Genomic DNA, 25,571 nt, shown 5'->3' with positions numbered 1-25,571 from the left:
TTCTTGAGATATAAAGCATTACAAGTGTGACAGTCGGTGGTCAGCTTGGAATTTGATGTTGAATGGACATTTCATGTGGGATTATGTTCTCCAATTTGAGTTAAGCGAAAGCAGGAAAAGTTGACTGCCTGTTTAGGCAGCGACAATTCAAATTTGAGCTCGGCAAAAAGTTTCTACACAAGAACATGTACAAGCCACTGCCTCCCATGTGCTTCATATCTTGACCGGAAAAAAAATGGCTAATTTTTTAAAGATATTTGTACGGACCAAAAGTAGAGTCAAGTCGTAGAGAGGTTTCTGACCGATGGGAACGCTAGCTGGCTATCAAGGGTAAGCGGCCTAGATCCACTCTACATTTAGGTAAAAGTGATGTTCAAATCTCTTAAATTTCGAGTAATTACATAATTTTGTTGGAATTGGAAAACACAAATTTATTTAATTAAAAATAAAATCCATGCTGGGTCCATGGAGCTGAAGAACAGACGACCATGTGTACAATGTTTTTATTCAATATTCCTGGCAGAGTTAGACGTGAAGCAATAATGTATTTGAATGTTGTCGACATGAAACATGCATAGTTGGTCCACATGGAGCAGAGAATTAATGTATTATTGGTTTATGTATATGTTTATGGAAACAGAGTTCTGCATTCGTTAATGCGCCTATAACATGCACATGTAAGCTTTGAGGGTCTTTTGGGGGTGTATCAACTGTAGTATTTTTTTTTATTTAAAAATAAATTAAAATAACATTTTTATTTATTTTTAAAAAAAATATTTTTAATATTATCAAATCAAAATAATTTAAAAACATAAAAAAATATATTAATTTAAAGCAAAAAAAAAAAAAAATATAAAAAAAATATATCAAATCTTGATGAATTATTATCAAATAGGTCTGCATGGCAGGAAGAAATACAATATCATTTGTTTATACATATGCTTTTTGAATAAATAGTCTCTAAATATGTAAGTATAATCTAATCATAATATATATGCATTTATAATATAATTGAAAAATAATTATGAAGAGTCATTATCTAATTAACTTAAAACACTCTAAATTATTGCTAAAAGAGTAATCTAGCGATTTTATATAGCAAGAAATATCTATGAACCAGTTTATACATTAATTAGTATTAATTTTTTATATCCTAAGTCTCGATCATGCATATCCTTATTTTTTATAATTATTTCTTAATCTTATTGGCTATTTTTTTTTTAGGGACAAACCTGAGGTCTTTCTAACATGTGATTTTTGGACTCAAGTGGTCCATTAACTCATCACTTTTTTTTTTTGGGTATTAGTTTGGGGTCTTTGGAATCCTAACTAGGTAGTGTGAAAGCTTTGGGATTTGAAGCCACTTCCAACTATTTTGAACAAGGTTTTTTGATAAAAACTTGTAAATTGTAAGAGTTTTAAAAAATAAAAAAATATTATAAAAATAATTATACAATTAAATTAAAAAATCTTGTCCACTCAAAATTAAATTCATATAAAAATAAATGTGAAAAGTTTTGACAAGCAAAAAGATGGAAAATATATAAAGATGCAATTCATGGAATACGAGATCTTAGCTAGTAAAGATGCAATTTTGAACATGGTAATTTAATAAAATTTATTGTGAAATCATATTTACTAATTTAATAAAAAAAAAAATTATTTAACCAAACAAATATCGTGTTAGAAAGCCAAGTCGTATTACAAATCCTCCAGCAATCCTAATAAAACGAGAGATGAACCTAATCATGAGGAAACTCATGGTATTATTAATCCTGCAGCACAAGGAACAGAGATAATTGCATTATAAGTACATCAATTCTTAATATTTTCTAATTTTAATTTGTTTTTGCTTGAGTAAATCAGTTTTTTTTTTTTTCAAAACTGTTCATCAAGTATTTGGCATCCAAATACTATCAGTTGCTCTGGTATATCCTTTGCTCCATGCTACTAAATTATGATTTTTCCCTTTCATTTGAAGAAGCTGTCTCTCTCAAGTTATTTTACTCTTTTTCTACCTCTTGGATACAATGGCAATTTGGATATTTACTATATAAAAAGTTGTATAGGGTAAAATAGCTTGGAAGGAAAAGTTCCCTCCAATCATAAAACTTCATAAGCATAATATAGTAGTTTAGGGCAAATAATGTGTCATGAGATAAGGGAGTTATTAATAAAAGTTGCATGAAAAATACTTGATTATAATTTTTTTAAAAATAATATACTTAAATAACAAAAAATAAAGTTAATGCACTCATTGAGAAAACATAAAAAAAAAAAAAAAAAAACCTGGTGTTATCTAAATTGCAATTATCTAAATTGATGAAAAATACTAGATTGAAAAAAAATAAAAAATAATATACTTAAATAAAAAAAATTCATTTACTTAGTTCACAACCAGATTTAACAGCTTTATCAATAATAATTTCCGCTTGAATTCATACTCATAGTTTATCAGGTTCGTATTTTAATGATGAGTTCATGGACAAAACCGATCCATAAAAAAAACTCTCATTAGTAATTTTTGGTATGTTGGTGAATCTATCGGTAATTGATTTACAGACAGACAAAGTACGCCAAAAAATATTTACCCACTTCATTTTGTTTGTATTTCCCTCGGGAAGTTTGTTAGATAACTAACAGAAATACCATATGCAATTTCATCAATGTTTTTATTTGTTCATCAATATATCAGTCGGTAAATATAACATATCACCAATGAAATACCATTTGTAATTTTGTTAGAGAGTTAACATTCATAATGGCATTTGTAGTAATTATTTTTTGACTCTCTGGAATATATCAACAAACATGGTCCATGGGTAACCTTGTTTGTAATATTTTAAATTATTTTTTTAAAAAAATATTAAACAGAAGTTAAAATAAAAATAAAATTAAAATAATATAAAAAGTAAATATTTATTACAAATTTAAATATTTGTACATTCAAATACAATAAATCTAAAATAAAAACGACGTTGGAGGAGGAGGTTGGTTGTCGTCGGGATCATGAGGCAAATAAGGAGGAGCACATGGATCACACATGTGTGATCTCATCTCCATTATCACTTGACAAAGTTCTTCATAATTCACAATGAGTTGTTCATATTTTTTATTGAGATGACTCGTCTGATCCTGTACTTGTTGGTCTAACATCACCTCAAACTCTGGAGTATTAGTGATTGGGACTAATTGCGAGCATCCAACGGTCAAAATACTACGAGTTGTTTGCAAGTTCTAGACCGTAGTGTTAGAAAGTCCGTACAACCAATTTTTATCGAGCCTACCAGACGATCTTTCCTCCAACCACAAATCCGGATCGAGATCCGGATAGGTCGAAAGATTGTCCCCATATCTCTTCTTCAAGTGACTATTATATGTATCGTAGAAAGAAAAAATAAATTCATCAAATTGAATGAAATTATAACTTAATAAAATTAATGGTTGAAAACTAACGTGCCACAAAGTATTGAGTTCGGCTATCCATGAACTATTGCACCCCTTTTTGGCGGTCATCACTTCACACATGCATTTCAACAAAAAAGCTCATTTGGGCTTTACCTGCTTCCAAAAAGCTCTAACATTTTTAAACATACAGATACACAACATATATGTCACAAACCAATTGATTTTATTCTTCTAAGTGGTACTATATTTAATCCTAAATTTAGAATAATTTAATCTATAGTTTTAAAAAATAAAAATAATAATTAAAATTAATCCTACTTATTTAATTGCAATTTAACAACAAAATTGGGAAACAAATAACTAAAATTCAACAAAATAATGAAAAAAAATTTTCCAATAACAACTAAATTTTAACATAATTATTTATAAATGGTAATATTTGTGATTGTAAGTTTACAAAAAATTATTCTAAATGAAATTAATACAAAATAGTGTAAAGATTATTTCAATAATAACTAAAATCAACACAACTGTTAATTCATATAATTATTAAGAACAAAAAATTGAACAAAAATAATGACCTAAACAAACAAAAATAATGCAGAAAAAAAAACACACAAATAAAGAAGAAAAAGGAATGAAAAATTCTTACCTTTATAGCATGCTTAGTTTCGGCTGAGAATTAAATAAACAAAAATAAATGAAAAGAGATTGTTAAAAAGAACTAAAAAGAAAAATAAAGAAAGAAAGACAACATATCTTAGCATGAGAAGAGAAGATGATGATTGATTTCAGCTCGTGAATAGTTGAGAGAGAGAAGAGAAGAAAATATAAGAAAGAAAAAGAGAGCAAGAAAGGAGAAGAATGAAAAAGATGAAGCCCTATCTATTGTGTCTGTGGTCATTTATATTAGGTTTATACCAATAAAATATTAAATATTAGTATCTTTATTTTCGTTCTGTGCTTCCGTTAATGAAGTCAAGTTGGAAGTTTCAATTTGCATGAAAATTCTCAACTACCCTCCAAATAGTTTTCATACAATGGGTCAGTTTTTTGGTAAAAGAGTAACTGCTTAACATTAAAAAAGAGCATTAATTAGCATTGCCTTGGAATATCCATTGTTGGTGATTCTATTAGGGAAAGTGTACCCCAATAAAAAAGAAAATTGATTGTTAGAATATTGGAGTTCTCATTACATCAGTGATTCTATTGGTACGAAAAATCATTAATTATCACTTAATAGTGCCTGGAAGAAGGGGAATTCTCATTACCACTTGAATATATTGATAGAAACATTCTGTCGGTAGACCTGTGTGTTATTGACACCATGAACAGTGCTAGGAAAAAAGGGAATAATTCCCATCGCAATTGGAATATACCAACAGAAATATTTCATCAGTATATCCATTTGTAATTGACACAATGAACAGTGTCAGGGAGAAGGGAAACAATTCTCATCGCCACTGGAATATACCGATGGAAATATTTTGTCGGTACATTCATGTGTAATTGACACCAAGAACAGTGCCAAGGAGAATTGGAACAACTCTCATCACCACTAAAATATAAGATTTGATTTGTATTCCCTATCTTTCCATCCTGCAAATATTTAAATTCATAGTTGCATGCAAAGCACAATAGCACCAGTTCACTTCATAACAATAAAAAAAAATATTTACTTGTCATTCAATAATAAATTAACATCATTGCCATTATAATTGAATATCATCCATAAATATGACATTATAGTTTATGGCATTACAAATTAATGTTGTGCAAATTAATCATAATTTTCATCTTCTTTATCAATTGACTCGTCCTCATCTCCATCGTAATTTTCTACGTTGATTTCATTGCTATTATCATCTTTGTTGACTTGCGTATGTCTGTTGGAGTTTAAAATATCATTCAACTCCTTAAAATCAACATCAACAAAAATATTCTCGATGACACAAAAATTTAAATTTTCTTCCAAGTCATTAAACGATGCAACTCGATATGGATCAACTAACTCACCAAGTTCAAAGACATCATCTACCACAGTTAAACAATCGTTTTCATCCTGAACAACCTTGATATGACCTCTAAGTTTGATTTTCACTACGGACAATCAATCAACTCTTAAACGATTCTTTCTAAAGGAAAGGGTGTATATGTAATAAACTTGTTGGCATTGTTTGACAAAAAAAAAGATGTCATCGACATTGCGAAGTCTAGCCTTTGAATTAATTTCAACCAAACCATGATGGGGATCTACTTTGATTCCTCTATTAGAGGTGTCATACCATTAGAATTTGAATAAAAAATACTATATTCTACTCTTTATAATATTGCAATTCAATGATCTCTTCTAACTTCTTATTGTAGTCAACTTCAAACTCATTAAAAGTTGATTCCTTAACACAAACCCCGCTATTATATGTCTTTCTACCATGCTCGTATTCTTTAGTATGAAACACATGTCCATTGATAAAATACTTGTTATAGCACTTCACCTTTCTCTCAAGATCTATACTTAGAAAAGACAAAGTAACACTAGAATTCCCTTCTAGGTGATAAACCCAGTACATGATTGGGACAGTAAAATTAATGATGTGTCCTACAAGGAATTTATGATATTATAGGAGATAAATTATTCAAAAATAATGACATGTCAAGTAGTAACTTATTGAATAAAATGTTTCAGTTCATCACAGTTAAATAACACATAATTATGTGTTTTTTTTAATTCTACTTCAAACAAATATCTTCCTTTCATATCATTTTTTAGTATGAGTCATTTAGGATGGGAGAATATTGACAAGTTTTCACTTGAAGGCACTTGTCCACCATTATCATGCCTTGGAACACGATTGACTTTTGTTCTCAATTGAGGCTTGAAATAACACGAGATAAATATTGAGATTTCTTCAACAATATAGGTCTTGTATATCGAAGCCTCAACATATGCCTTATTTTTTACTTTTCTTTTAAGGTTGAAGAAGTATATATATGGAATCAAATGAATGTTTTGAATTATGCAAAGAAAGACAAAAAAAAATAATTACGATGCATGTGTAATCCCTAACCTCTTGAACGGATACACCCATCTATATTGGACTAAGCCTCCAACTTTTACCTTAAATAGTTAATGTGTGGGTGGATGCTTTATCAAGTCGAAAATGATGGAAGAAATATCATCTTAAGTTTTCATATTGTCTGGATAATATTTGTTTCAAGCCTCTCCATCTGTTGTGTCTGCAACTTGTTAGAGTATATATTTCTAAAGAAATGACTGACCTTTATAAGTGCATCTCATATTCTTTTTTACAATAAATCCCGGTAAGCTAATGAAATGGGTGTTTGCATAAATATGTGGTACTCATGGCTCATCATTCCATACAATCTGCAATCCTTCAAATTCACCAACCTTGATGTGTTTAAGGCATGTCCATAAGAAAAACATAGACTTTTAAGTCATTGATAGACAAGTAATTATGCAATCTTGTCTAAAATGAAATTGGCTTCGGGCTTTGCGATTTGTGACCCAATATAAACAACTTCATATTTTTATTGTGACAAAACAAAGCTATATCCATTCTAGCCTTGATGTTGTCCTTTATCTTCCCCTTCACGTTTATAACCATGTTGAAAATATTCTCAAACACGTTCTTTTTTATGTGCATGAAATTAAGGTTATGGCGAAGAAGATTGGTCTTCTAATAAGAAAGCTTCCAGAAAATAGTTTGCTTAATCCAATTATGGGTCAAACCAAAACCAGGAAACTTCTGCTTACTAGATTGAAAACCAAACACAATTTGACCATACTCCGACACCACGTCATATAATTCCTCGTGTGAAAAAAACAACAGTGTAACATCCCTTTCAACTCTACCAACAAAGAAGTTCTTCTTGTTCTTTATGTACTTGTGATCTGTTGACATGAACCACTGGTGGTAGTACAAAAAGAAGTTTTACCATCATTTATTAGCATGAATACCTTGGTATTTTCCATATAATATGGAAATGTTAGTTTCTTATGCAAGCTCCAACATAAAACCTTTTCATAAGCATGAAAGTCATTGATAGTTCACATCATAGTTTCCTTCATCATATAAATATAAATATCTATACTTTTTTGTTTCCTCGATGCATCACAAGTCAAAGCTCCAGATTCCTACAATTGATTCAACTCATCAATCAATGGTCAAAGACAAACATTTGTATTCTAACTCGGACTATTAGGATCAGGTATGACCATAGATAAAAACATGAATGAGTATCACCGGCCAATAAGAATAAGAAGCAGTAAATGATTCGAATGAATTGACTTCCTCTATACCTAACCAAAATGCATGTTCCTTAATTCCATTAAAAATTGAGGTTGTACACTATTAAAGTGTTTTCAAACTTCACTATAAGAATAATACACCATCCACTATATCATGTGATTGGTGATATGTCATGTGCTCAGCAGTCTTTAATGACATAAATAACCTTTACAGTCTAGGTGTGATTAAGAAGTATCTAACTTTGCATTTTTAAGATAGTACAACATGCAGAAGTTAGGACACATGTTGATTTACTAGTATCATAGACCGAAGGGTTTCATCACGGACTTAGCAACATATAAGTTCTCTTTCAGCCTATTTTCTTCAGGTAAATGCTTATTGTCCATTCAAAAATTATGTCATAACCGACCTTACTCAACCCATGATTTAACTTGATGGTGAACACTTATGCAACGACCAATAATTTACTGTGATTTGTGCAACTATCTCATATGGTTCGTCAGGATCTTTCAAAAGATCAAAAAACCTAGTCGCATTTGCATTAGGTTTTTCATCTACAATTGGACATTGATCGACATGACCCTAATCCATTCTTATCGCATCCATAACCATATTTTTATAAAGATTACTTTTGTCATCTACAACTCTATGCATGTTACTAGTATTAAAAGTTAATATAACCATCTTTTCTACCATGATATCATAAGGAACATATGGTTCTCTTTGTGCATACCAACTCAGGTATTTCTCCATGAATCATTTTTATAGAAGATGCATCGTTACAACATCTAGATCTAGAAATTTTTTATTCTTACATCTTTTGCATGGATATTTAATATTGCCTCCATTAATATTTCTTGGATTAAATAATATGTAATTAATAAAATCTTAAACCCCATTACAATAATCTATCATCCGTAACTTTTGAAGTGAATCTTAATACATACATGAACAATCATTCATTACTTATATCAAACCTATTTAAATAATGATGATAACATGTATTAATTAACTATGTTAACTAAATAAATTTATAACAAATTTTCTTTTTGCTCAAACTTACTCAATCTATTTTAATATTACTCTTAATTTATTATTAATTATCTACATAAATTTAAATTTCTACACATTTACCGAAAATTTCAACTTGGCAATAAAATTGACAATGAAATAAAGTGGACCCATTAAATAAGCCATTATTTATTTCATCACAAAACACCTAAGTAAAAAATTCAACATAAGTTTCATCAATTTATAAACAAATATAATTTTACAAAATCTAAAACTAACCCTAACATATAAAAATCATAAATCTATACAACAAATTTGTATGAGAAAAAACTACAAAATGAGTAAACACCCATACAAAATACATATACTATAAAAATATGCAAAAAAAAAAATTAAAAAAATTAAAATTATGTTTAAATAAAAAAAAAAGGGTAGATTTGCTTATATAAGGTGGAGAATACTCAATAAAATGTGAATTAGAACATGGATACTGACAAATTGAGTGTTGTGGTAGTCAAATTTATTGTGGGAGGTTGAGTTATGCTTGAGATTAAGGGGGGAGGGGGTGGTTGCTTTTGTTGTTTATTGCAGAAAAATGCATGAGGAAGATATAACTGGAGAAAGGGAGAGGAAGGTCAATTGATAGGTCATAAATATTAATGATGAAATAATTTCTTCGATCATACCATCAATCATTTTATTAGTAAAGAGTGTCATGTCATACTACGATTTGTCTTTTTGAATCCCACTATAATACCTTTCATAATTACATTGATATAAACTGAGGAATTGTTCCCATCGGTATATTTATGGATAAACATTACTATCGAGTTAATTCCATTAGTAAAGCCGTTGGTAAAAGTTAGACGTCATCATACTTTTCTGGGTTTTTTTATTCATTTTTTTTCCACTGCAATTCACTCGACATATACTAATAGAATGTTTTTGTTGGTATTTATCAAGGGATATAGTGATGGAGAAGTCTGTTAATAAAATTCATTGCAATTTACCAACAAAAAAAATATATTGGTGTTTTTGTTTGTATTTGCTAAATTTCTAGTAGTGGTTAATTGATTGAAAAAAAACATAAAAAAATTAGTGTATATATATTGCAACAATCTCCTCCTTGATACAATCGGTTTCCTCTTCCCCATTGCACCTATATATATCTTGTACACTGTGATAAATATACTTGTATATTATGGATAAAAGACTTACATAATTCTTCTTGTTAGTTTTCTAACCTCGTGCGAACATAGGATGGGTTATCACCGGAAGCACAAACAACAATATCGATTCCTCCCATTTACCCTTTGCATTTTCTAGCCAAGAAATATGAAGCCCAAACTCCAAACCACCTAATAAAAAATGAACTTCACAAGGTCTAATGTTTGCTTTTTTCTGTTTATTTATATCCCAAACAGCATAGAGAAAATTTTAATATTTTAATAGCGATTTTTTTAAGTATTTTTTTTAAATATATTAAAATAACTTTTTAATTTTTAAAATTTATTTTTGACATTAATATACAAAAACGATCTAGAAACATAAAAAAAATAATTTGAAAAATTTAAAAAATATATTTTTAAAAAAATACTTTTAAAACATAAAAATAAATGTACTCATATTTGCACATGAAACTAGATTGCATTTTCCTTGCAAATTCTGTTTATAATCATATTTTGACATTTGAAAAAGAAAAAGGATAAAACATGTCTTTTTTTTCTTTTCTTTTTCATGAACCCAAAGTGCTCAAATTCCTCAAGTTACCAAGGTGGAAAACAAGCATAAGGCGGTATTTGTAAAGGTCTCTGAGTTTTCTGTTAATAGAGGAAACAGAGAGTGGAATGGCAAGAAATTGATTTATGAAGAAGAAAATCAATGTGTTATTTAGACACAAATAAAATCAACGTCGATGATCAATCAAGCAGGAGATATGATATTTCATATATGGGTGGGTGGAAGATAATTGCGGAAGAAACAACAACATTTGGGATTGTTTACAAGTTCAATAAAACGACAACATACAGGGAATTGATTTGTTAGTCTGATTCAAAATTCGAAAGCCTTACTGTAATCACCCCAATTTTTCATATCAATTTTAAACACCTTGCACAATCTTATTTATTGGCTTCATTTTTTTTTTCTTATTTCACTTGCATTTGTTTTTTCGGTCTATCCATGTTTTTAAAAAAAATTTAAATTTTTTTTTTTAAATAATTTTTTATGTTTTTATATTATTTTAATGTGTTGTATAATATAAAAAGTTCAGTTGATTTGAATAATACTTTGATAATTAATTCGTGAATTGCAGGATATTTAAATAGATTACAGAATAGCAAACTTATCCTATACATCATCTGGAATTCAAAAATAGATTACATGCCTAACTAATAAATTTTGCAGATAAGAGATTTGTTGCAGACGTTTTAAACTTTGAATCATCAGTTGAACTGGTCGTGTTGACTGTTCTTCTACATGCCCCCGCAATCGAAGGGGTAAAGAGAGGACCCTGAGATTGTTACGTAGAAGTTTAAAACACTGAGAAGACAATGTCTTTGTAAGAGCATTTGCATATTGATCTTTGGTAAAGATGAGCCAAACATTTAATTGACCATTAAGAACATAATCACAAACATAATGAAAATCTATTTAAATATGTTTTATGTGTGAAGAGAGGGTTACTTGTGAGATAAGTGGCTCTAATGTTGTCATACCAAAGAATGGGAGGGTTTATAGTAGAGACATGAAGATCTGAAAGTAGAGTTTTAAGCCATTGAATTTCTACAGCTACATTTGCTAAATCTTTGTACTTTGATTTGGTGCTACTACGAGCAATAGTTGGTTGCTGCTTACAACTCCATGAAATTAAGTTTTTGCCAAGATAGACATAGTAAGCACCAATTGATCTTCTATCATCCTGATCTGATGCCCAATCTGCATCACTAAAAGTCTGAAGTTGAAGAAGATTATCAGATTAAATTAAAAGAGTGTGGGAGAAAGTTTCTTTTAAGTATCGCAAGATTCTTTTAATTGCCACCCAATGAGGTTCTTTCGGGTCATACATATATTTACTAACTTTATGAATAGCAAATGCAAGCTCTGGCATGGTGAAAGAAAGATATTGAAGTCCTCCCACAATACTTTTATACAAATGTAGATCATGAAAGGGGGCACCATCTGATTTGTTCAAGATTTGGGACGTGGACATAGGTGTAACAGAGGGTCTGGATTTGTCCATCTTGCTGGGAAGAAGAAGATCAAGTATATAGTGGTGTTGAGACAAATAAAGACCTTCATCACTTTGAATAGCTTCTATGCCAAGAAAAAAACTAAGTTCGCCCAAATTTTTTATTGGAAAGTCAGACTACAATAGGCTTATCACATGATTAATGAAATTGAGATCAACACCTACTAATATAATGTCATCGACATATATGAGAAAATAAAGAAGAATAGAACCATGTTGATAAACATAAAAGGAGTGATAAGCTTGACTTCTTTTAAAACCAATGGCCTGCAATCTGTCAGTTAAGAGAGAGAACCACACCCGTGGTGCTTGACGAAGACCATATATAGATTTATGAAGTTTACACACATGTTGTGGGTATTGAGAATGAAGAAAACAGGAGGTTAAGCCATATAAACATCCTCATTCAAAAACCCATGCAAAAAGAAATTGTAGATATCAATTTGATGATGATGCCAACCACGAGATATAGCAACTGATAAAACCATCCGGACTGTTATAGGTTTGACAACAGGACTTAAGGTTTCCAAAAAATCAACACCCTCCTGTTGATGAAAACCTTTAGCGACGAGGTGAGCTTTAAAACATTCAACACCACCATCAGCTTTCCTTTTAATGTAGTACACTCACTTGGAACCAATAATATTAGCAGTAGGGGGAGAAGGAATTAAATTCAAAGTACCATTTCACAATAAAGCATCGAACTCTTTGTTCATAGCATCTTTTCAATTAGGATGTTTAATAGCCTCAGAATAACATGTTGGTTCAGGTTCATTGTTAGTGACAGCGGCCATAAGAGCTTTTACGAGAAGGTACCTGATATGGGATGCTGAAGGTAGTTTGGGTTTGTGGATATTATTTTTTATGTAGGTAGTCATAGGGTGGGTATTTTGAGGTTGAGATGGAGGAACAGAAATTAAAGAGGGAGGAGGTATGTCATCTACAATTTGATTTGGAACGGGATCATGAACAAAGGTCGCTGTAGTAATATCAAGATCAAATGGAGGCTTTGTTGGTGTTGCCATATTCTGTGGAAGTGGTGTTGTAGTTTGAAAATTAAAACCTGTAGAAAAACTGAAGTGAGCATATGATAACTAGAGATTAGAAGGAAGAATGACAAGAGGTTCATGAATGGAAGGAACAACAGTTTATGAGGGATCATAAGCAAAGAGAGACTCATAAAAAACAACATGATGGGAAACATATATTTTACTAGTGGAGATATCTAAGCATTTATACCCCCAATGACCAATCTTATAGCCGATGAAGATACATATTTTGGATCGAAAATCCATTTAATGTTTATTATATGGACATAAGTAGGGCCAAAAAGCACATCCAAAAACTCATAAAAAATTGAAATCTGGTTTAGAATTACTGACCATTTCATAAGGTGATTTGTGTTGTAAAATCGGAGTGGGTAAACGATTAATGATATAACTAGCAGTTAAGAAGGCATCTTCCCAAAAAATATTTGGTAAATGGGAGTGAGCAAGTAAGGTAAGGCCCACCTCTATAATTTGACAATGACGCCTTTCAATAGCACCAGCTTGTTGATGCGTATAAGGGCATGTTACTCGATGAGTAATTCCTTCAGTTAGTAAAAAATTATTTAAATTGTGATATCATCCTCCCCAGTCAGTTTGAATGGCTTTAATTTTAGTATTAAATTGACGTTCAATTATAGTTTGAAATTTTTGAAAAATTGGCAATGCATTATATTTGAGTTTTAATGGGAAGAGCCATAATAATTTGGTTGAATCATCTAAAAAACTTATGTAATAACGTGCACCTGTAGTTGAGAAAATGGGTGCTGGCCCCCAAACTCCAAATATAATAATTCTAATGGTTTCGAAACTGAGATATGTGAATTAGAAAAGGGCAAAGCATGGCTTTTAGCCATTTCATAGTGAGAGCAAATAGAAGTTTTATTACTGGTAATGAGAAAGGAAATAGCTTTATTAATAACTAGGAAACAAGCATGGCCAAGGCGCCAATACCACAAAGTGGCAGAGATTTGAATACTAGAAAGAGCTTGCCACTAAAGATGAGCAAGTGACACTGAAAAATTGTATAGGCCATTACGAAGTGGACCCCGATGCAAGACATTCCCCAAGTAGTCCTTCACAAGAAAAAAAGAGGCATGAAACTCAAAGAAAACATTAGTATCTTGACAGAAACAGTGGACTGAAAGAAGATTTTTTTTAATATCAGGAACTAGTAGTATTTGGTTTAGAACAAAGGATTTGGACGGGGAAGATAAAGTAAAAGTACCACTTTGAGTAATTTTCAAACCTGCACCATTTGCCACTTGAATATGATTGTGACCATCATAGTCCTCAGTTTGAAGATGAATGTTGTTCAGATCATTGGTGAGATGATGTGTGGCTCTTGTATCAGGATGCCACTCTTAAGCAGTATGGTTATGTTGGGCAGCAAGAAAAGTATGAGGTGGACGTTGTTGGGATTGATCTTGGTAAGAGAGATCAAAATGATGATAGCATTTAAGTGCATGATGACCCGGTTTGAGGCATATTTAACAAATAAAAGAGTTATATGCTCCTTGATCATGGGTGGTTGAATGGCCACCACGACCTTTGCCACTATAACTATTACCACGACCTTGGTTAGAGGGATAGATGTTACCAAGGAAAGATTGAAAAATAGGAGGTTGTCTGGTGGCCATATTCACAGATGCAACAAATTGAATGGTGTCATGATGCTGATTGATCCTTGACTTAGTAATAAGAAGCAAGGAATAAAGCTCCTCCAATATGACAACATCAGAATGAGAGGTAATTGTACAAACCAATGAGTCAGACTTCTAACCAAGGACAACAAAAATATAAGTAAGAATTTCATCATACATGAGAGGTTGTCCAGCAAATGCAAGTTCATCAGCCATGCGTTTAATAGAAAGAAAATAATCCTTGGCAGTCATGGCTCCTTTATGTGCAGTGGCAAGCTAAGTATAAAGTTAAACAACTTTAGCACTTGAAATGGAAGAGAAATTTTATTGAAGAGCAAGCCATACATCTTTTGAGGTGGTATATGACATGACATGACCTGAGAGAGAACATCCTCAGTAAGAGAAGTATTGATGATGGCAAGGATTAAAGAATCCTGACGACACCAATGATCATATTCTAGATTGGGTATCTTAGTAATAGCACCTGTAGTTGGATAAGGGGCATCTAGCTCTTGTGGAGGCATCTGAATTGTGCCATCAAGATATCCAAAGACACCTTGACCACGAAAATATCGAAGAGCCTGAGCTTTCCAAACAAGATAATTTGAATGATTTAGTTTGACACTGAGGAAAAGAGATAAATAGGAGAGAGAGGGAACAAAGAATGGGGAAGCAATTCTGGGAAGGGTAGCCGAAGAAGAAAAAGTCATTATATGAAAAGAAATAAGAAGAAGAGGATCAGACGTTGGTCTTTTACTGGCTGACTGATACCATATAAGATAAGAAGCTCTGTTGATTTGAATAATGCTTTGATAATTCATTCGTGAATTGCAAGATGTTTAAATAAATTACAAAATAACAAACTTATCCTATACATCATCTGATTTGAATTCAAAAATAGATTACATGCCTAACTAATAGATTTTGCGGATAAGAGATTTGTTGCAGATGTTTTAAACTTTGAATCTTCAGTTGAACTGGTCATGTTGACGTGTTTGTCCACATGCTAATATCAAAAATAAATTTTTAAAAATAAAAAAAATATATTATTTTAATATATTTCCAAGCAAAAAGTGTTTTAAAAACAACCTTCACCACAATTTCAAACATGCTTTTCATTTCATTATATTTTATGCAATTCAATTTTTGACATAATTTATGGAATTATAATCCATTGTCCATGCATATCTAATCTATCCAGGACCTTTTAACTAAAATATTAAATTTATTAAGTGTAAATTTTTTTTCATAAAGTTTCCTCTCCATGGGAGCACTATCAAATATTATCTTGCATTAAAAATACTTGCAACACACATAAACAATCCAAATTACATTCAATTCATTTAATCTCATGCTTACATAAAAGTGACCTCAAGTGCACTACCCATTGTGACTTGGCCTGTGGCTTTCGCAAGTTAATCCGAGCGAGCTCGCATTGTGATATTTTTTTTTCCTTTTATTAGGTTACCCAATCTTATAACCTAAATCTTGGATTTCGCAGGTTGACATAGGTGGGCTTGAGCTTTTTTTGTCTTATAATTGTTATTTTTGTTTAGTCTTTTGTATGATGTTTTTTTTTTCAATTTCATCCTTCAATATTTGAATGATTGAAAATTAAGCTTCGAGGTTTTTTAAATTTGGTGTTTCTAGTCAAATGACTCAGGTCATAAGTTTAATTGGTTAGCATGAGTTGATATCATTTGTTTTTGGCTTATTTTCTTTAGTTGCTAATTGAGCTTTTTGATTAAGCCCGAGTTTGAGATTTCATGGGTTATGATTTTGGAAGATTGACCCAGGTCTAGAAGATTCTCTCGGGTTTACTTGGTTTTTAGTTTTATTAATTTAGGGTTGTCTTTTTTATGTTATTAAATTAACCGAACTTATTAAACTCAATTAACTCAATGACCTAGGTCTCAAATTTCTTTTACTTCTTTACAAATCCTACTGTTACCTTAACTTTGTTCTTCTTACATTTAGAAAAAATTAGTTTGGCCAGTGGCATTTCACCGTCCAACGATATAGATTTACTTGGGTCATTTTTTTTGTTGTTTTTTAAAACCTAATTTTTTTTCTCTCTTTTAGCCTTCAATACTTTGTTCATTATAATTTGACTTTTTAATTTGTTTCAATGTGGGTTCTATAGTTTTATCACGATTTCACACCCTAAATCACAGGATTCACTGGTTAATCATTATTGGCCCTAGTCGATCTAATATGTTTTTATCTCAATATATATTTTTAAAGAAAATATGTCTTCCAATATTACCATTTAAGTATGTTAAAAGTGTTTCAGTCATTATGCATCAATTTTTTGACTTCTTAACGTCTTAACATTTTTTTAGGTTGAAAAAAGAAATTAACTAACTCGCGATGTAGCGTGGGCCAAAATGCTAGTTATGACTAAACTAAGATGCCAACCACCAAAGTTAAGGCGACAAGTGTAAGATACTTGTATGACACACAAATATAAAGTTGAAATATATTAATAATGTTTAAGCCGATAATTCAAGTTTGGTATTTACTTTACAATAATTCACATAATTGTTAAACCACTTTACAAATAGCTATTAATCACATTTATCTATTTAATTCCTCCATAATGATTTATCTAAGTCATCACACATTTTCATTCTTTATATATAACAAGTTCCAAGTATATTTATTTGAAGAACAATTCTTTATTAACATTTATATTCGTTGAACCCCATATTTTAACCTTCGAATATGTGACTAACTTTTCAATCTCAAACCCCTCTCCTAGATTAAACTAGGACAAATATTTATTATTCCCACCACATATGCGTATTCCTTTTCATATCATGTTTTACCCCCAAGAGGCATAATTTATTCCACATCTTTTGATATTATTTTCCCAGACCAAAGATATAATTTATCTGATATCATTTTCTTGGTTTAAAGGTAAAATTTAATTGATATCCTTCGATATCATTTTCCTGTTCTGAAGACATAATTTAAATGATATCATTTTCTTTTTTTTACAACAAACAATTATATAGACAACTCACATTTAAAGATTTACGAGAATAATTTGCAAATTAAAAAAGATAAAGGCAAACACTTACTTGGAGCTCCTATCGCGCATGCTCCTACGAAGACAAGTTGCATTTCAGACACTACTCCTACAAGTCCCGAATAATAATAAATCAATATCATGTTTGTCTAAACACGTACATATTCATTTATTTGCTTGAACACATAAGTACCCAACTTACATAACATCAGCACAAACGTAGCCCATTTGGCCATTACAACTATACACAAAGTCAATATATTCTTTAACAATAACATAAGCATATTTGGTCAATCATTCCATCAATATACATCCAAGCCAACATGCATGCATATATTGGTCAATCATTCCATCATATGCATGCATGTGTGTTCGCCATAATAGCCCACATTCACACCCATTCATGTCTATTATACAATCCAAAAATACATACATATATGGTCGTTATAGTAGCCCACACACACACATCTGTATGGATTATTATAATAGCCCATATTTTCCCACCTTCAAGATGTCATAACAACCCTTATTTTTCACATGTTTAGGTTACAGTAACAACCATAATTTCCCCACTTTTGGGTTGCAGTAACAACCTATATTTTCATGAATTTAGATAACTATAACAACTTGTTTTTACCCAAACTAGGAATGTCATAACAACCAATCTTTTCCACGTGTTAGGGTTGTCATAACAACCCTATATTTTTTCTCATTTTCGTTGTCATAACAACATTTCATTACGCACCTAAACACAACCCAAAACAACCCTCATATGCTTATTAATTCACATAAAACACCTCAAAAAACTAACCAAATCCCATGTCTCCTTTACCCCAAACTTCACCAATATATTTGGCCAATGGCATACACACACTTTTAAGTTCCAATATAACAATTTATTTTTCTCAAACACATGGTGTGCATTCTAGTAAAATCACCATTTACATAGAATTTAACCATTTCCAACCTTTCTAAAATACATTACATATAATTCAAACGTAACACAACCAAACGTGAAGGATTGAAATTAAGATTAAACATACAATTAATTATCATCATATAGTATTAATATAATTTCATGTCAAATTCCTATATATTTTTTTTCATTTTCTCCATTTAACAAACATAACCAAAATCAAACCATTCACTTCACATCATTATATTCCAATCAATCTCAAACATTTCCTACATTACTAAAATCATAAAAAAAATCAATGTCATTCAATCCAATATCCATATTTTCTTCCTTCCCATGCATAATAACAATAGCTAACTTTTAGTAATTTACAATACAATATTCACAACAAATCTTAAACCTTCTCCAACATCATTGAAACATCATTAATAAGCTCAATATAATCAAATTCCCTAAACCCTAAAAAAAACCCCATCATGGTTGACCCCAACGTCTTAACTTTTCTCTAATTTGATCTTTCAATTTCTTTAATTACTTCCTTAATTAACCAAATGATTGACACAATTTTGTATTTTTCTTTAAATTTACATAAACCTTAAAAATTCAAAAATTAGGGATTTTCAATCCCCCATCATAATTCAAGAAATTAAGTTTATTTAATTGTAAAAGAAACATCTTATCACCAATAAATAACTCGGATAAATGAGTCTATTGTAAAAATTCTCAATAATTATTTTTCTCTTCCAAATTTATATACTTTTTCTCTCTAGTTCCCTTAGCTCCCAATCCCTCTTTTTTTTTCTCTTTTTTTTTTCCTACTTAGAATGAGCTTCTTGCTGGGATTTCAATTAACTTACATCCTCCCAATAATCTATTGAGAGAAGATGGAAGAATTGAAGTACAGGAAGAACAAAATTTCTCATTTTCCTCTCCCTCTAACCGTTGGCTATTATAAAGACAAAGGGAATGAATTTTGTTTCTTTTTTATTTACAAAAATACCACTCATTAAAGTCTAACTAGTTATTTATATCAAGTCCTCGACCTTCAATATTTTTTATGTAGCAATTCATTTTTATTTCATCTAAGTTTTTATACTATTTAATCAAGAAATTTTCATCTCCAGTCATACAAATTTTCCTCTGAAATTAATGATTTTTTGTTAGGGATTTTGCTATTTAACACAAGATTTACACTTATCCTTTAAATTTCATTAGGTTATTTAAGTAGATTATTCTAATTTGTTAGCCATGTAAGAGTTTTATAAGTAGATTTTAGTTCTTGGAGGCTCGGATCACCTTAAATGGTTAACTAAAAATTGTTTATTTTAATTTAGTCCTTATTTTCTAGTAATCACTTTTATTTTTATTCAATAAGCTTATCAAGCTCAGTCTTTAATATTACAAAATTGTTATAACTTGGTATCAGAGCCTAGCAAATCATGGGTGACGAAACAACATATAACTAACTACTTACTAAAAAAAATCGCTAGCATTGAATAACAATAAGAAGAGCAATATCAGAACCAATAAATACAGTAGAAGATTTTGGAAGAACTTAGCAATTACATCACATAACCATAAAGGTTGGTCAAATGGCAAAGTTATAAGAGAATATCATAGTAATTCATCAAAGTTGGAAGCCAATACTAGTAGAATTCTAGGAAAGGGTATTTCATTCATTGAGCCGAAGGTTGATTTGAGATACAATCTACCATTTTAAAAGCTAACACCAGCCGAAATGAAAAAAAAAAAAGAAAAAAAAAAGGTCTTAGCTTCAAATGTAATGATAAACAAAATCCAGGCTACAAGTTTGGAGGCCCAAAATAATTTCTAATTAAGAAAGAGGTTGAGGAATAGAAAAGAAAGAGTTTGCCTACTTTTAGAGACCTAATTGATTTAAAAAAACTTGTTGTTACTATTAAAATGGTCAATATATCCTTGCATGCTATAGTAGGGAGTCCTAATCCTACTATAGCATTAGCAGACACTAACAACAACCACAATTTCATCCATTTGAGTGTTTCCGAGAAGGTGTGAATTGATATTGAAGAGCACAAGCTTATTTGAGGTAAGGATAACATTAAGGATCATAATCCAATCCAAAGTGAAGATAGTTTTTTAAGGTTTAAATTTTGAATTTAAATTATGTAATTTCAAACATAAGCCTTGGTGATCTAGTTAAGAGGATGTGACATGGTTCTCGGTATCTAATGGTTAAAGGTCATAGGGCTATCATTTGGGATTTCTCTAATTTAATTATGGAATTCGAATTGAATAGGTTAAGAAATAAACTTAATGGCTTAATATTCTAGGAATCAAATATTAATTATAGGCTAGGATTTATGTGTAAGCTTAAGAAAATACCTAAAGGATTACTGTGTAAATTTAGGGAATGAAGGCTAAATCTAAGGTTAATGAATATATTATAAGGCTAAGTATGATTATACTACTAATTTATTTTGTTTATGATAATAAAATCAAATTTTTATTTTGGTGGTTTTGACAATCGACCACTCGTGTTTAATATATCCACTACGAGTACATAATTGACAACTTTCATTTTGAAATTTGTTGACACTTTCCATGAAAGATCTTGTAACTACTTTTAATTTCCTCTGTTTCATCCTTCTAGGAGTCTATGACACTGATTTTGTTAGGACCCTCTATTTAATCTTTCTAGGGATTAAGAGCACTTAAAACTTTAGAAATAGTTTTATTGATATTGTTTTGTGTATTTTTAATCATGGAATGATAAATCCTAATACAAACTATCCTCGAACTAAAGCATATCTTCTTTTCTAATAAATATATAAATCCTAACTTGTTATGTAACAGTAACCAATTATGCATGTCAAGGATTCTTATACTATATAGGCTTGGATTCTCTAGTGGATCGAGCAAGTCTTTTTTTAATGGTTGACCAATTCATCACTTGATATATAGTATGAATAAAAAAAAGGTTAATATCATATATATGAATTTTATATTTAATCATTTATTATATGATTAATGAATGACAAACAAGGATTGGATAAACAAATGGACAATACTAGAAAAAAACTTGTATTAGAAACAACAATGGCCTTAACACTTTGATATATAGTACAAATAAAAAATAATTAAACACACAATCAAATTGACAAGTAGGGTTCTAAATTTGAAGAGAAGGGTCAGTTTCACATTCAACTTATTGCCATTTTAACACATAATAAGACAATGAACACATGAAATATTATCAATAATATATATATATATATATATATATATATATATATATTAGGTATACATATTAGGTATACTTGTAGTATACATAACACACTTCACTTAATAATGAAACTTGATTAAAAAAAAAAAAATCATTGGCAAAACATATTTTTAAAACAGGAGGATAAGAAAATATGTATGATATGATAGTTTGTTGCAAAAGGTAACATTAATTATAAACAAGCCGAGAGATTAATTTCACTAGTTTTATGCACCATAAAGAAGTCCAGAACCTCTGAAAGGAACTGCACGCAACAAGTGCTAACCCAATGCTAGATTAATGTCACTAGTTTTGTGCACCATGAAAATCTAGATTGGGTTTCTTCTGCTTTGATTTTGACATGTTATGGATTTGAAAGTTGATCTTGTTTGTTTTTTGCATTTTAAAAATATTTTTGAAAAAAAATTTTAAAAAAAATTATTATTTTCTTTCAAATTAATATGTTTTTGGTGTTTTTAGATCATTTTAATGTGCTTATATCAAAAATAAATTTTAAAAAATAAAAAATATATTATTTTGGTACATTTCTGAGTGAAAAGTACTTTGAAAAATTAATCACAATCCACACTTCTAAATAGACAATAATTGATCAATGTATACAAAATCTTGTTTTCTGTTACATGAATGTATGTTTTTTATATTTTATTGATTTTACAATAAAAAAAAAATTATTGTGAGAAAAAAGAGAAAAACAACATTAATAACCCCCCCAAGAGGTTTATTTTTTTAATGAAAGAGCACAAATATAATTTTATTATAGTTCAAGATATATTTTAATGCGAATTGAACTAATATAAAACTACCATGCTATTTAGGTTCCTAGGTAATTTGAGAATTGAGGTTTAAAATATTAAATATTTTAAACTATAAAGTCAATGCATAGGATGTCTATTGTTGGTAGCGAATAAAATAATTTTCCTATAGCATTTTAATTTTTCTTCACTCAAATAAAAATAAAAATAAATATGACATTAGATTGAATTCACTCGATGGAACCAATTTTTATTCTTCCAATCTTTATGTCATCTGAAACTTTGAAAAAGGATATAAAGCTTTATTGGTTAATTTCGCAAGTGTACGAATCATAACAAGTAATAAAGTGATGAGTAGAGTATCGTCCCACGAGGATTTGTAAAAATTACTACTAATTATCAAAGTCTTTTAAATTATGATCTATTTGAGGAATCAAATGAGATTGTTTATGAAACAAAAATTAATGATTAACAACAAACAACCAATTGATTAAATATTAATGAATTCAATTATATTGGTTCAAGAATTTCTGACTTATCGTAACTATTCTTATATGAACTTTCTTGATTGAATTAATTACTCCTGATGTTGATAATTAGGTTTTTCTAATGTAAATATTAATCTCTCTCGAGCATCAATGAATTATTTCGACAAACAAATTTCATATACTCTACGAAAGTTCTAAGCTTGTCAAAATTTATTAAGTACTGTAAAACCTGTAACGATTACAAAAGTTCCTAGGATATCTCTATCTTATATATTTCTTAAGGTATTTCAAATAATAGCTAAAACAATTATCACTTCTTAGTTTCAAATTGAATTCTAAATCATGCAAATGTTGGCCAAACACACGCAAGCATTACACATAGAATGAAATACTCAACATCTTGATGTAAAAGTTCAATGGAAGAAATTGTTCACATATTCATAGTAAGGTTACATAAAAAAATCCCAGAATAAAAGTCTATTCCATAGTTAAATTAAAAAGAAACAAACTTGATACGATGAGCATCACTCAAAAGCAGAGAATTGCAATGGAATAGATAGGTGTCCTCCCAATCTTCTATATTTTTGCCTCTATTTCTTTTGTTTGTTATAGGGTTTCTCCGTGTATGCTTACTTACCATGCAAAACCCCTTTTTTTTTTCTTTTATATTGCGGCCTTTCTACCCCCATTGGAATGAGGATAGTTTCCTTTTTTGCATTGAATTCCTTCCAACCCATACATTTCGGGCCAGATTTGAGGTAGGAAACATGAGAATTCAAATATCTCTATTTCTGGAGAAATTGTAGAAAATCAAATCTTTTTTCCAACAACACTAATCTTGCAATATTTGGACCTCTGAGACTTGAGATAAGGGCCGTAAACTGAGATAGTATTTGCAGTGCAGGAATTTCGGGTTTGATTCAATCCTTGTTTTTCAACTTGCTTTTTGGGCTTCGAAATAGAAAAATTGAGTTATATGTTGGCATGAGTTGTCCTCTGCGAGATTAAAGGAGGAAGATCAACAATATATTCATTAGCGAATTAAGCCCATAAATGTGTAGCCATAATTGGAAATTTATGTTATTTACATTATGGTAACAGTCTGTTATATATATTCCCTTATTCATGTAAATAAAGTATTGAAATAGAGAAAGATTTATCTCTATTTTTTCATCCATTCTATCATGGTATCAAAGCATACCGATCCTTTTTAATATCCTACCAATCCTTCTTGTCTCCTTCCATGGCTGATACTAAACCCCAAACTGAGGAATCTTTATCTTCCTCCATCCTAGCCGAATTAACTACAAGAATGACTGAAGTTTTGAGCAAAACTTCAGCCCCAACCCAGACTTCTGATGGTGCAACTACACCAATCGGCATCAAGTTGGATGGCACCAACTATGCATTTTGATCCCAGGTGGTCGAGATGTATATATCAGGCAAGGACAAACAAGGATATATAAATGGCGATCTATCTCAACCTCTTCAAACAAATTCTACTTTTTGACTATGGCGTATTGACAACGCAATTGTTAAAGGGTGGCTGATAAATTCCATGCATCCCTCTCTTGTCAGTAATTTCATCCGCTTCCTTACAGCTAAATTGGTGTTGGATGCAATAGCTACTACATACTTTGATGGCAGTGACACCTCCCAGGTGTATGACCTTTGGCGACGTATGACACGCCTTAAACAAGATGGCGGTTCACTGGAAAACTTCTATAATGAACTCCAAGGTCTCTGGCACGAAATCGACTTTCGTCATCCAAACTCGATGGAATGCCCAACAGATATTCAACATTACAATTCTCTTATTCAAGAAGAACAAGTATATGTATTCTTGGATGGTCTTGATGACCATTTAGATCATATCAGGTGTGATGTTTTGAAGATAAAGCCATTCCTAATAGTGGAGCAAGCCTATGCACACGTTAGGAGGGAAGCTCTTCGTTAAGGAGTGATGACCACAGGTGTTGATGATCTACTTGGAGCAGGCTTGGCATCTAAAAGTTTCAAGCACAGCTCATATTCTCTCTCTTTTCATGGTGGCAAATCAGTTTCCAACTCTAAATCCCGAGCCACCTCTGATGGCACTAAATGCTTTCATTGTAGGGGGGCAAAACATACTCATGAGACTTGTTTCAAATTTCATGGGTATCCTGATTGGTGGTATGAGCTTCAGGCTCAGAAGCGTTGTGATGGAAATGGTGGCAACATAAGACAAGCTACAGTGGTAACAATAGTAGAACCGTATATGTCCTTTATTTCAATGGCTAAGATCATTAGTGGTACCACTAGACAAGCTATAGTGGCTATAGCAGACCCACACTCGGGTAATGCTCTACTTGGTTCTAATCAGGAAGTTGATTGCAATGACTAGATACTTGATTCAAGAGCAACAAACCACATGACTTTTGATGCCAGTGATTTCTCCCCGCAATCCCTTCCAAGGTGAACTAGCATTATAAATGCTAATGGAGACATTTC

The sequence above is a fragment of the Populus alba genome, chromosome 1 (assembly GCF_005239225.2).
Source record: "Populus alba chromosome 1, ASM523922v2, whole genome shotgun sequence".
Lineage (NCBI taxonomy): Eukaryota > Viridiplantae > Streptophyta > Magnoliopsida > Malpighiales > Salicaceae > Populus > Populus alba.
This window is presented reverse-complemented; position numbering follows the sequence as displayed.